Raw genomic sequence first — 14,388 nt, 5'->3', positions numbered from 1 at the left:
CTCTGCCTTGCCAGGCTTTCATTTTCAGATTTCCACCAGGATCCTGCATGAGCTCCATCCCATGGGACCAGCTTCTCCCAGTGTGGAACAAATAACCCCTGCAAAGGCCCCAGTTGCCACCAGCCCACCTGCTTTTATGGCTAGCAGCCCCACTGGCACTTTCACCCTTCCCTTTAGGGCAGGAATCACCCATTAGCTGCAAGTTGGGAGTCTATGTGGACAGCAGCAGGAAGCCACTCTCTTCAATGCCCCTGGTTTTGTTTTTTTTTTCTGGTCCATCTACCACTGCTTCTGCAGTAGCCTCACTCCAAGACTCTTCAGACTCGCCAACCAAGCCTGCCTTCGACTCTGATGAAATCGATGTGGATACCATGCTCAATTCCCAGCCTGCTATCTTCCTGCCTCTTTTTGCCAGCTTTAACAGCTCTTCCCCTTTGGGAAAGCCGGCAGCCCCAGCAGAACCTACATACCTAGCCTATACTATAGCAGTCCTGGAACCCAAGCAGTCAGCTTTTGAGTGTTTTGACACCCCTATGTTTCAAATTTGGCATCTCTGTCAGCACCCAGCCAGCTTTTGGTGGCACTTCAGTTGTTTTCCCCAATGGTATGGCCACTCTTTCCTGCTCTGGAGCTGCCACCAGCATGCATAGCACTGAAGATCACTGCTCACTTTTGCTGGTACTACTACAGAGCCATTTGGGTTTATGGGATTTGCTACCTTATGGGTAGTGGAAGCTTTGGGGTCATTGTGGATGTCCCAGACTTTAGCTTCATGTCTGGAATACTCAGTTTTGGAGCAAGGCCAAGTGTGACACCAGCACCACAGCTCATGTTGGGAGGTGCTGTCCGCCTGTTGTATCCCTGTTGCAATTGGAAAGGCCAGTACTGCTGAGAGCAAATCGGTCCATGGAAACACTTTCCTTCCTACCTATAATCAGATCACCCAGAGCCAACCCAGCTATCACATGCCTACTACTACTGGTCAAGAGAGCGTCAATGAGAAGGAACACATGCCATAAGACACTTTTGTTCTTCCTGTGGTCAGATCACCTGGAATCCATCCAACCAGGGTACATCTATTGTAGCCAAGAGGACAACATCATACCTGTGTCTGGGGGGCTTTATGTTCCTATCTGCAGTCAGAGCTCCTGGGTCCCACTGGAAGGAGCACATGTTTTACAATGGGAAGGGCTGACCCCATAACTCTGTTTGGAGGATTTTTTTCCTGTATCTGGTCTGAGCACTTGGGGCCCATCTAGTCACAGGAAACCTGTTACTACTGGAGAAGCCTCCACCACTAAAAGATGTATGTCATGATACATCTGTTCCTGTCCTCCATCAGACACCTAGTGTCCACCAGGCCAGAGCACATCTGTTGCTGTCTGAAGGGCTAGCATCATACCTGTGATTGGAAATGCTATGTCAGGGTACTTGATGGATGTGGTCCAAAACACAGGTGATACTGTAGGAAAAGGCAGCACCATAGCTGCCCTTCTGGATATTTTTGTTCTCTCATTCAGAGCAGCAGCACTCACAGTCAGAGCACATCTGTTGCAGTCTCATGAGAACATCATACACTTTTAGGAAGATTCTCTATTCACAGGAAATCTTAATTCACAGGAAAATAGGAATTCAGGAATTTTCTATTCACATCTTCACTCAGAACATTTGGAGTCTACTTACAGTACTCTCTTTGATGTGGAATAGTGAACACCACACCAAGGATATGTCCAAATTTCAGCACTTTTGTTGCTGTCTTTCAGAGCAAATGTAGCTCTGGCATGGGCATGGCAAGCAACGCTCTCACTTTGGGTCACCATTATCACCTGCCCAGTTTTCTTTGGAGACAGAAGTGTTGGATCACCAGCCCTTTCATTTTCTTCTACTGAAAGAAACAATGTCTCAGCAAAAGCTTTCTAGAAATGGTGGGTGACCACTAATTGCCATTAACAGGAAGAGGCTCAACCCCTCTAGTTATGTCAAACAAACTTAACCTACACTCTGTCCTCTTAGAGCAAGCTGAAGCCCAATACCTCAGGGCGTTTGTATATGTGTAAAATGGTGTAGTTTCAGATGAGGCTGAATCCGAAGTCAACACACTGACTGGCCATGAGAAGTTCCCCTGTGGCAAGAAGAAAGAGATCAGTAAGTATCAACCATGTCATACCTGGTTGCAACTGCTAACCTAGCAGACTCAAGCTATAGGCCAGTTTTCCTCTATTCTTGGGTGTGCAGGACCTCCTGCTACTACCTAAAGCTGTCCCCTACTGCATTTGCATTACCCATTTGCCTCAGCAGGCTCTTTTCTTTCTTACCCAGATTAGATAATATATAATATGACAAATTATACATCATAATGTACTATATTATGTAATATACATGTAACACATATACATTATTATATAAAAATATATAATATTATATATTACAATATATTAGGATATACCACATCCTATTTGCCGAACCACAGAACTTTAAAAAGTTAAGGCTGACTCCACACATTACCATTCACACAAGTCAAATTTTCCTCCGCAGTTGAATAAAAGAACAAAGATGTATGAACAGCAGATAAATTAATGAGAACAAGAAAAAATATATGTATATGGTTATGGTATAGCCACACTTTACAACTGCACATGCTGATGTCTGAAACCTCTCTTTTAAATGTAAGGGATGACAATCATGAGGAAGTGAAGTTCAGAGGCGAGAGAGATGGGTGGCCCTCTCCCATCACTCTGATTTCACTATAGGTCAGATCATCCCTAATGTGCATTAGCAAAACACACTTAATAATTTTTAAAAATAAATGTGTCATTTGTGTCTTAAAAAAAAAAGATTTATTTAACAGAAAGAGAAAGAGACAGCTCAAGCAGGGGTGGGGAATGGCAGAGGGAGAGGGAGAAGCAGGCTCCCTGCTGAGCAGAGATTCCCAATCTGGGGCTTGATCTCAGGATCCTAGGATCATGACCAAAGGCAGGTGTTTAACCAATTGAGCCACCCAGGCACCCATTGTTTGTGTCTTTCTCTTTAATTTGAATTTAGGCAACCATCTCCACCCATAATTCAACTAGAGAGGATGGATGTGGCATCTAGGCTCTCTTGCCTTAAAGAACAAAGGGGAGAAAAGCTCACCACTGCTTTGTAATTATTGGAAATTTTAGGTTTAGAATGCTTCATATAGCAGTGTTTTCATGCTCCATAAGAATTCGGAAAAGATTCCTTCTTCAAGAGAACTACTAGATATAGCCTGTTTGGAAAAATAACTGATCTGGCATTGCTCTAAATCTCTAAAATAGCAAATCACAACAGTTATAATTTCACCCAGTTCTGGCAGGCTGTAGAGTCCCGCTGTATCTCCACTACTTAACTCTTGAAAATATTCTGCTTTCTAAGACAATTCATATACTATAAGAACTAACTAGGGATCCCTGGGTGGTGCAGTGGTTTAGCGCCTGCCTTTGGCCCAGGGCGCGATCCTGGAGACCCGGGATCGAATCCCACGTCAGACTCCTGGTGTATGGAGCCTGCTTCTCCTTCTGCCTGTGTCTCTGCCTCTCTCTCTCTGTGTGTGACTATCATAAATAAATAAAAATTAAAAAAAAAAAGAACTAACTGAAGCTGGGAAAAAAAGAAAATATAAGCAGTTCCCTCATCTTTTACATATTATTTTATTATTTATCCGTTGATGATTTTACACTAGACATCGTGCTGCTAGAGCCTAATAACAGAGTTGAGAGACCTCTCTTGCCCGAAAGGAATTTACAATATAGTAGGAGAGGACAGACGAATATATCAAGGTTAAAACTGGAGGGGTTGTTGGTAGGGATATGGGAGCAGGTAAGAAAGACATAAAACTAAGAATACCAATTCCTCAGAAACTCCATCCAAAAAGAAGAGGGGACTTTCAATTCCACATTGAAGGAGCTGGAAAGTCACAGGAGAGAAGCTGAACAGACTGAAAAGTCAACTACTCTTCTTAGATCTGTGAGAGTTAAGGACACTACTCCTAGGATTGGAAAGACAGGTGAATATAGGGCATCATGGTTTACCAGAGACTCATGAGTGGAAAAACCACTGTGGGAACCAGTGCCAAGGTTGGAAAACTATATTGTATGGCTGGAGGTTTCTGTGATTTGTCCCGCATAACTGATCACCCTGACCTGCACGTACACAGGCAGGCTAAAGAGTATTGTTTATGAGATTTGTGCTACATAAGTGACTTTGGAAGCCCGGTTATTGACAGTGCTGGCCTCTGGATCAGAACTGGCCCTTCTAGGGACACCTGGGTGGGTCATGATCCCGGGGTCCTGGGATGGAGTCCTGCATCGTCCTTGCAGGGAGCCTGCTCCTCCCCCTGCCTGTGTCTCTGCCTCTCTCTCTGTGTCTCTCATGAATAAATAAATAAAATCTTCTAAAAAATTAAAATGAAATAAAATAATATTATGTGTGGTTATCTGTCTATGGTTATATATGCTTAGATATAGGTGAAATGAGTGACAGCAATGATACAAGGGATGGGAGGGAGTATTTGGATTATTTTATTATTTTAAGGTACTCACCTGTGAGGTGGTATAGTATTACCTAAAGGTAGACTTGTGTCAGTTGTAAATGTATATTGTAAACTCTAGGGCAACCACTAAGAGGGAAAAAGTGAAATATGCCTGATATGTTTAAAAAAAGGAAAGAAAATGGAATAAAACACTCAATTGTGACAGAAAAAGCAGAAGACAAAAAATAGGAACATAGAAGAAAGCAACAAACAAAAAAATAAGAAATATTAATCCAACTATATCTATGAACGGTGAAATAAAATGGAGTCACTTATGTCAAGGGGTTTTTAAATGGAGCCAGGAAGCCCAAAAGATGGGATTTTTTGTTTTGTTTTAAGATTGTATTTATTTGAGACAGAGAGAGAGAGCATGCACAAGCAAGGGGGAGGGGCAGAGGGAGAGGGAGAAGCAGGGTCCCAGCTGAGCAGGGAGCCAGACCTGGGGCTTTATTGCAGGACCCCAAGATCATGAACTGAGCCACCCAGGCACCCTAAGGAGATGGGCTTTAATGCAGGTCCTCTCCAGGTAGAACCTTGAACTCTTGAATTGAACCAAACCACAAATACCCCCCAAGGATTCTGCACAAACGCCTGCAATTTCCTACAGTAATGGACCTATTTTTGCTTAGTGATAGCTGTAGCAACCAGTTATGTTTCGCCGAGATTAGTTTTCTGCTGCCAACACCAATCAAAATTCTTTGTAAACAATGTGTACACGCATTCCTTTTTGTCTTAAAAAAAATCAATTTTTGCTTCCTAGTGGGACACTATTTGGATTGCTACCCAAATCTGTGTACCCCAAGTTGCAATTTGATCCCCTGATCAGCAGGGAGTCTGCTGCTCTCTACCCCTTCCTCTGTCCCCCCCTCCCCCGCCCCCAGCTCATGCTCTCTCTCTCAAATAAATAAATAAAATCTTTAAAAAATAATAATAATAGGGGCACCTGGGTGGCTCAGTGGTTGAGCATCTGCCTTTGGCTCAGGTCGTGATCCCAGGGTCCTGGGATCGAGTTCCGTCTGTGTCAGGTTTCCTGTGGGGAGCCTGCTTCTCCCTCTCCTATGTCTCTGCCTCTCTCTGTGTCTCTCATAAATGAATAAATAAAATCTTTAAAAATAATAATAATAAATCTCTAAAATATTGTGAAAGAATTTTTAATGTCAATGGTCATGAGAGTTATTAATCCATTGTGTTCTTTTTTGTTAAGGTCTGGTATTAGGGTAATGCTGGCCACATAGAACAAATTAGGGAAATTTTCCTTCTGTTTTTTTGAAAGAGTGTGCAGAACACTGGCAAAATTTCTTTCTTATATGTTTGATAGAATTCACCAGTAAAATCATTTGGACCTGCAGTCCTTTTCCTGGAAAGTGTTTTTAGTTCTGTTACTTGTTCAATATGTTTCATATCTGTATTCACTCTGTCTTATTCATATTTCTAGTTGTTTGGAGTGTTTTTTTACAGCTTTATTGAGATATGGTTCAGATACTCATACAGTTTACCCAATTAAAGTGTACAATTCAATGGCTTGCAGTATATTCACAGATACGTGCAACTGTAATGGAGACTCACACTCTTGTGTCTCTTGCCTACTCTTACACTACCACACCACTTCACTTCTGATACCAAACATGTAGGTTTTCTACGTATCAAGCAATTCTCCAATTCTCAGCAGAGTCCTACAAATTTAGCTCAATTCTGACATGGTCTATCTGGAGATAGTGTCAGATCCCTTAGGTTAAGGGCCGAGTCCCACAAGACCACCCCCATTTCAGGTGCCAACCACAAGTCTCAGGTTGTTACTCGTGCTTCTGATTGGCTATATATTAGGGGTTCCCATGACTTTCTCCACAGGTTCAATTAATTTGCTAGTGCAGCTTACAGAACTCAGGAAACCAGTTTACCTACTAAACCGCTAGCTTACAGTAGAGGGTTTAAAGGATATAAATGAATAGCTAGATGAAGAGATACACAGGCCAAGGTTGGGAAAGGTCCCAAACATGGGAGCCTCTTTCCCTGTGGAGTTCGGGTACACCACCTTATCAGCATGCATTCTGATTCACAAACATGCAAGTTGTCTGAACCCTGTCCTTTTGGGTTTTTGTTACATAGGCACAGCTGATTTAGTCACTGGCTATTGGTGATTGAACTCAATTTTCTCCAGTCCCTCTTCCCAAAGGTAGGTAGAAGGACCGGATGTTCCAACCCTTTATTGATATAGTTGGTCCCTTATTAACATAACAAAAAATAACTATCCCTCTTGTTACTTAGGAAATCCCAAAGTTCAGCAACCATCACCACCAAAATCAGTTAATCACCTCGAAAAGAAACCCCCTCCTGTTCAGCCACAACTCTATCTCCCAACCTTTTCAAGCCCTAGGCAACCACGAATCTATTTTTATGTCAACACAGTCTATATTCTGGACATTTCATTTAAATGAAATCATATAATATGTGGTCTTTTGTGATTGTCTTCTTTCACTTAGTGTAATGTTTTCAGAGTTTTATCCATGTTGTAGCATAAATCAGTGTTTCACTGCTTTTTATGACTGAATAATGTCCCATTATTCAGTGTGTGGATACACTAATTTGTTTATCCATTTATCAGCTGACGGACATTTAGATTATTTTTACCTTTTGGCCTTGCTGAATAATGCTATAATCATTCATATGCAGTTTCCATGTGGTCATATGTTTTCACTTCTCATGTACATATGCCTTGAAGTAGAATTGCTGGGACATAGGGTAACTCTATGTTTAATATTTTGAGGAACTGACACACTGTTTTCCAAAGTGTCTGCACCCTTCTACATTCCTACTTAACAGTGTTTGAGGCTTCCAATTTTTCCATATTCTCACCCTTATTTGTTATCTTACTTTTTGATTCTAGTCATCCTAGTTGGTATGAACCGGCATATCATTGTGGTTTTGATTTGCATTTCCCTGATGACTAATACTGTTGAACATCTTTTCATTTGCAAATTGGCCACTTATATGTCTTACTAAGGAATGTCTATTCAGATACTTTGCCGATTTTTCTATTTTTTTGTTTATATCTTTCTATTATTGAGTTGTGTTACTTACAATACATATAGATACAAGTCCCTAATGAGATATATGAAGTATACCCATTTTCTCCCATTCTGTGGGTTTTCCTCTCAATTTCTTATTTTTTAAAAAGATTTTATTTATTTACTCATGAGACAGAGAGAGAGGCAGAGACACAGGCAGAGGGAGAAGCAGGCTCCATGCAGGGAGCCCAATGTGGGACTCGATCCCGGTACTTGGGATCACGCCCTGGGCCGAAAGCAGGTGCTAAACCACTGAGCCACCCAGGCGTCCCTTGCTCTCCTTAATGACCATCACCCAATTACCCCATCTCTCCACCCACCTCCCCTCCAGCAACCCTTAGTTTGTTTCTTATAGCTAAGAGTCTCTTATGGTTTGTCTCCTTCTCTGATTCCATCTTATTTTTCCCTCCCTTCATCTATGATCCTCTATTTGTTTCTTAATTTCCATATATGTCTGGAAAACAGTATGGAGTTAGCTCAAAAAGTTAAAAAATAAATCTATCCTACGATCCAGCAGTTGCACTACTAGGTATTTATCCAAAGGATATAAACATAGTGATTTGAAGGGGCACCTGTACCCTTAAGTTTATAGCAGCAATAGCCAAACTATGGAAAGAGCTCAGATGTTCATGGACAGATGAATGGATAAAGAAGATGTGGAAAAAAAAAAAAAAAAGAAGAAGATGTGGTATACAATGGAATATTACTCTGCTCATTTTGAAATCAGGTTATTTAGTTTTTTTGCTATTGTGTTATATGAGTTATTTCTGTTTTAGATATTAACTTTTTATCAGATATAGGATTTGCAAATATTTTTTCTCACTCAGGTTGGCTTTTCATTTCATTGATTTTTTTCTTTTTTCTTTTTTTTTTTGTGCAGAAGCCTTTTGGTTTGATGTAGTCCCACTTATTTTTACTTTTGTTGCCTTTGCTTTGGGTGTCAAATCTAAAAAATCATTGCCAAAACCATATATACATACAGATAACAGATATCTATGTCTATATATCGTCTGTATCTTTGTGTCCATCTTTATCTGTACCTATTTCTCTATATACCACAGGAGTGGACTAGAAAAGTGAATATTGTTAAGTAGTAATTTTCAGCCAGGACCCTAAAAGCCGGTTATGGAATTATTATAAGATCTACATAAAAAAAAAAAAAAGATATGTTGCAGTTCTTGGCTTTTAAGCCGGGGTGGATACTTCACCCACCTGAAATACATCTCCTCTCCTTGCCTGTGGGAGAAGATCCCTGATAGCCAGCTATGTAGTCAGCTGCAGGCTCGACTAGAAGAGAAATGCCCCAAATTGCTGTGCTGACAATTGTTGGTCCCTGCAAATGTAGGAGGTAAGAAAGAAAAAAAAAGAAAGGCAGATTAAACACAAGTAAAGCTGACTTTATTCAGAGATGTATGATCTACAGAAAATACTATGTGTATGGAGAAAACTCAAAGGAATCTGCAAAGAAACTACCAGAAGTAAAAAATTTAGCGAGGTACACACCCACTACACATCGCGCCCTGGGCCGATGTATGTATGTGTGTGTATATATATGTATATATTATATCTCCACATATATCTAGGGGGGGAGGGAGGGAAGGAAAGAGGGAGGAAAGTGTATTTCCCATGTACTACTAATTACCTATTTAAGAGACACCATTTAGGGGCAGCCTGGAGGGCTCAGCAGTTTAGCTCCGCCTTCAGCCCAGGGCGTGATCCTGGAATCGAGTCCCGCATTGGGCTGCCCTCTGCCTGTGTCTCAGCCTCTCTCTCTGTATCTCTCATGAATAAATACATAAAATCTTTAAAAATTATTTTAAAAAAATGGTAATACCTGAGGCCTACAGGATGAAGAGGCACCACAGCCGAGTGGCTACATTCAGGAGCTCTGCCAGCCAGGCTGGGTTCCAGGGCTGCTCCGCCACGACCACCTGAATAAGGGGAGCAAAGTTCTAAGGCTTAAATGCGGTTTTACCGAATGCACACACACACACACACACACGCACACGCACACGCACACACAGCAGCAGTGAGGAGAACCTGCCCGCTGGGACGAGGCGTGGACAGCAGCGTCCAGGCCGCTGGGGGCATCTGGCTTCCACCTCGGGCGACGTCCCTGGCCAGAGCGGGGGCCCCTCCCGGCGCCGGGACAGGAGAGGCTCGTGGCGGGGGGGGGGCGCGGCGGGGGCTCCGCGCTGCCTGTGTGCGGGACGGAGGGAAACCCTGTCCTCCCCGGGGCTGCCCCGAGGGTCGCGCGGGGGTCCCGCTCCGGGCGCGCCTCCGCCGTGCTCGGCAGTCTCGGCCCGGGGGGCGCTCTGGGGCCCGACGCCCGCAGGCGGGGCACGGGGCGGGGGGCGCCCGGGGCTCGGCTGGCCGCCGGCCGTTGGGCCCTCGCGCCCCGGGCTCGCGCTCGCCGGCTCCGCCACCCGATGCGGCCGTGGCGCAGGACAGCCGCTGGGCGGCGCTGCCGGGTGGCCGAGCGGGGGGCGGGACGGTCCCCTGCGCCCCAGGCCGCAGCCCCCAACCCCGGCCGCCGCGCGCCCAGCGCCCCGCGCCCCGCGCCGCCTCCTCCGCCAGCGCCGCCCCCCGCCCCCAGCAGCGTCTCCCTCGGGGCTGGCACCGCCTCGCTCACCCTGCGCCCCGCGTGTCTCCGCGGGCTGCTCTGATGCAGTCCCGTGTCTTACGGCCCCTTAGTTTGCTCGCTTGCTTGCTTTTAAAAAAGTTTTATTTATTCATTCATGAGACACAGAGAGAGGCAGAGACACAGGCGGAGGGAGAAGCAGGCTCCATGCAGGGAGCCCCACGCGGGACTCGATCCGGGGACTCCAGGATCGCGCCCTGGGCCGAAGGCTGCGCTAAACCGCTGAGCCACCCAGGCGTCTCCTAATTCTTTTCAATGATCTATTTTTGGCTATTTGATTGGGGCTGCTCATATATTGTCTTTTTTTTTTCTTTCTTTTTTTTTTTTTTTACAGATATTTATTTGTTCATGAGAGACACACAGAGAGAGGCTGACACAGGCGGAGGGAGAAGCAGGGTCCATGCAGCAGCCGGCTGTGGGGTCTGGGATCACAGCCCCAGCCCTAGCAAGGCAGACGGTCAACCGCTGAGCCCCCCTGCTGTCCCTCATATTGTCTTTAAGGACTTAAACTTAACCTTTTGATTTTAATAAGAGACCCAAGCATTTTGTACAAGTGCTGTGTAGTGCAGCTCGATAATCCCCGTGTTTGATTCTATTTCTTGAGAATCCTACCTTTAGGTTCATTTGGACACCAAGATGAGAAACACGTCATTAGTATAGAAAATTGTCCCTCATATTGTCTTTAAGGACTTAAACTTAACCTTTTGATTTTAATAAGAGACCCAAGCATTTTGTACAAGTGCTGTGTAGTGCAGCTCGATAATCCCCGTGTTTGATTCTATTTCTTGAGAATCCTACCTTTAGGTTCATTTGGACACCAAGATGAGAAACAAGTCATTAGTATAGAAAATTGCTTTATACGTATATACAGTTTGGTGCCCGAGATTGCGAATCTGAGAAACCACCAAGAAGCCGACACTGATGCAAACACACGAGAGTTTATTTACAAGCTCGAGCTCGGGTCCAAGTACACCCGACACTGCGGAGCAGGGACTTGGACCCCGAGGTGGGTTCCAGCTGGGTTTTTATGGGCTGGTCTAGGACATTTCCAGAAGGGGTGGAGGAATTTCTTAAGCTCTGTTCTCATTCTGATATGGGGCTTTCAAGGGCGTTAAGCTCTTAGTCACAGGGGCCTGAGATGGCTGTACTTGTGCTACTGCTGAACTTGCGGTGGAAGGGCCTTAATTTTCTCCGCCTCCACAAGTTTAAGGACTGAAGTCCTGCCTATGTAGCGATCCCACCCTGAGGGCAATACAAAGAATATTAGTGCCGCAGAGTCCTGAATGCTCCATCCCTGTCACAGCCCCTTCCCAAGAGGGACCCAACATCTTGATTTTTAAATCAGCAGGTCCTGTTGTTGTCGTCGTCATCGTTGCTTTAAAGATTTTATTTATTCACGAGAGAGACAGTGAGGGAGGCAGAGACACAGGCAGAGGGAGAAGCAGGCTCCCCAGGGGAGCTGGATCGGGAACCAATCCCCAGACCCCAGGATCAGGCCCTGAGCCGAAGGCTGATAGATGCTCAACCCCTGAGCCACCCAGCGTCCCGTGTTGTTGTTGTTTTGTAAATAACTTTCCCTACTGCATAAAAAAATCTAAAAACATATTTTTTCTAATATCAATTATGGGCTTTGCAAGTGATTGCTCTTCTTTCAGGAAATAAATGTGAGGTTCACCCAAGTTGCTCCTTAATCCTCGTTCCTTTGTGTTGTTGTGCCCAAGATTGCGAATCCGAGAAACCACCAAGGAGCCGACACCGATGCAAACACACGAGGGTTTATTTACAAGCTCGAGCTCGGGTCCAAGTACACCCGACACAGCGGAGCAGGGACTTGGACCCCGAGGTGGGTTGCAGCTGGGTTTTAAGGGCTGGTCTAGGGGACCTCCAGAAGGGCTGGAGGAATTTCTTAAGTTCTTTTTTTTTTTTTTTTAAGTTCTGTTTACATTCTGATATGGGGCTTTCAAGGGCATTGAGCTCTGTTCTCATTCTAATATGGGGCTTTCTAGGACCTTAATCTGTAAGCTGTTTTTTTGTTTTTGTTTTGTTTTGTTTTTTCCTGTAACTGAAATAATGTAAATTTCAGCTCTTATTCCCAGGGGCCTCGGATGGCTGGACTTGTGCTAACGCTGAACTTAAAGTGGAATGGCCTTAATTTTCTCGGCCTCCACATTTCCCCCTCTCAGAGGAACCTAAGGAAGGACCTAATCATGGATCCAGGTTGCTCTCAGAGTGAGCCAGGGGGAATGATTAAACCAGGATTCGAACCAACCTTGTTGCTGTTCTCGCTCCCATTTACATTTCAGCAAAGAAGCAACATCCTAAGTTTAAGGCAGCACCCCCCCACCTTTGTTGTAAGAAGACTAAATCTAATCCCCTTCTATTTTGTGTTTTTTTTTTTTTTTAATTTTTATTTATTTATGATAGGCACACAGTGAGAGAGAGAGAGAGAGAGAGAGGCAGAGACACAGGCAGAGGGAGAAGCAGGCTCCATGCACCGGGAGCCCGACTTGGGACTCGATCCCGGGTCTCCAGGATCGCGCCCTGGTCCAAAGGCAGGCGCCAAACCGCTGCGCCACCCAGGGATCCCCTAATCATGGACTTTTGTTTCAACTTAATTATATACAATCAACCTGCAATAGGCAACAGATCCATCTTAATTAGAAATATAATTGACATGGGTATGACTTGAGCCTAATATATATTTTAAAAAGAATCCAAAGAAGAAAAACACTATGTATGTGCAGATGACTTATTGTATTATATATTACTTGAGCTTCAAATAATTGGAAACTCTTGAGATATCTGGCTCTTAAGAGAAAAATAAGTAAAATATTATTTTATTATAAAACAAAATAATTTGTAAACACCCAAATTTCCTAATTATGGTGACTGAGTTAAATTGAGTAGTGCTTACTTTATTAAATTGGACGAAATTAAATTGCAAACATTTGACCTCTTTTGACTTAGAGGGATGGCAATTTCATGTGGCTCAAACTAAAAGTTTGTCAAAAAAGCAGAAGGCTACAGTCTATATTATACCATCACCTCAGTGAGAAAGTGTGATGTGATTTTATGTAAATTTGTGAACAAAGGCAAGAGGTAGGAAAGGCCAAAATGGAGATGTCAGCTGTTTGGTTCAATTAGAAAAAAATGCACTTGTCCCGTATATTTTTCTCCATTTAAAAAGATGTATCATAAACATAACTGCTATTAGGAAAAGGATTAACATTCTGATTTATATTTCATTTATGTGGGCTACATAGGTTATTGTGTGTTTTCCCTACTCAAATCCTTTTTGGCATTAGGATAAGGTAAAGGAAAGACTCCTTTAAAGTTTGTAAAACTATGGACATTAGGAGAGAAAGCAGAGAACATAGTCGAGAGGACGTATTGGAGGAAAAATAAAGTACATATCTGATAACCAAATTGATGGATTGTCTTAGAAACTGGCTAGACACTGAGGCAAGGGCAGGTGTTGTCCTGATTCCTGAGAATAAGGCATGAATAACAGCCTGTCACCTTATGTCACAAACATGAAACCATGTCAACTACACTCTCCACTCTTGCCTGAGGGAATAAACCCAGATGTTCCAAGGGTTGAGTCATGTAGCCTAAATCATGTAGCCTGAATCATCCCCTGGGTAATTGGTCTGTCTTTAGTTTATGAAACCTCCTGCATGTGCTGTTTAAAAAAAAAAAACAGCGACCCTGGTGGTGGTGCATGTTGGCCTTTCCCAGGAGCTAGAAGCTTTCTCCTAGCTTGGCAGGAATCCGCACAAACACTGCATCACTCAGGCAGCCTGGGCGGCTCAGTGGTTGAACTGTCTGCTTTCTGTTCAAGTCATGGTCCTGGGGTCCTGGGATTTAGTCCTGCATCAGGTTCCTGGCAGGGAGCCTGTTTCTCCCTCTGCCTGTGTCTCTGACTCTCTCTGTGTGTCTCTCATGAATAAATAAAATCTTAAAAAAAAAGAAAAAGAAAAAGAAAAAAACGACATCACTGGATATCCTATATTACATGGGCCATTGGGCCAATCACAGCCCAGATGGGATGCGTCTGCAATGAGTCCCATCACCACGCCCTTGTGCAAACAGTGCTGCCTCAAGGACATCTTTGCCTTTCTGAGATTCTGTGT

The 14,388-nt window shown here is 43.8% G+C and overlaps 2 long non-coding RNA genes across 4 annotated transcripts; one reads left to right on the top strand and one right to left on the bottom strand.

Moving 5' to 3' along the window:
- Positions 1-212: 212 nt before the first annotated feature.
- On the bottom strand, positions 213-9,919 carry LOC144287864 (uncharacterized). 3 transcript variants are annotated; one of them, XR_013355680.1, is made up of 4 exons: positions 9,637-9,919; positions 9,449-9,545; positions 8,827-8,947; positions 213-2,122 (listed from the first exon to the last, which is right to left on the bottom strand). It is a non-coding gene; the product is annotated as an uncharacterized LOC144287864 (long non-coding RNA). The 3 variants fall into 3 exon arrangements; XR_013355672.1 differs by having other exon boundaries at positions 9,655-9,919; XR_013355669.1 differs by having other exon boundaries at positions 9,659-9,917.
- A 1,007-nt stretch (positions 9,920-10,926) lies between these two features.
- LOC144293319 (uncharacterized) lies at positions 10,927-12,157 on the top strand. The gene is made up of 2 exons (XR_013360655.1): positions 10,927-11,261; positions 11,911-12,157. It is a non-coding gene; the product is annotated as an uncharacterized LOC144293319 (long non-coding RNA).
- Positions 12,158-14,388: the final 2,231 nt, after the last annotated feature.

The sequence above is a fragment of the Canis aureus genome, chromosome 1, assembly GCF_053574225.1.
Source record: "Canis aureus isolate CA01 chromosome 1, VMU_Caureus_v.1.0, whole genome shotgun sequence".
Taxonomy (NCBI): Eukaryota; Metazoa; Chordata; class Mammalia; order Carnivora; family Canidae; genus Canis; species Canis aureus.
This window is presented reverse-complemented; position numbering and strand designations above follow the sequence as displayed.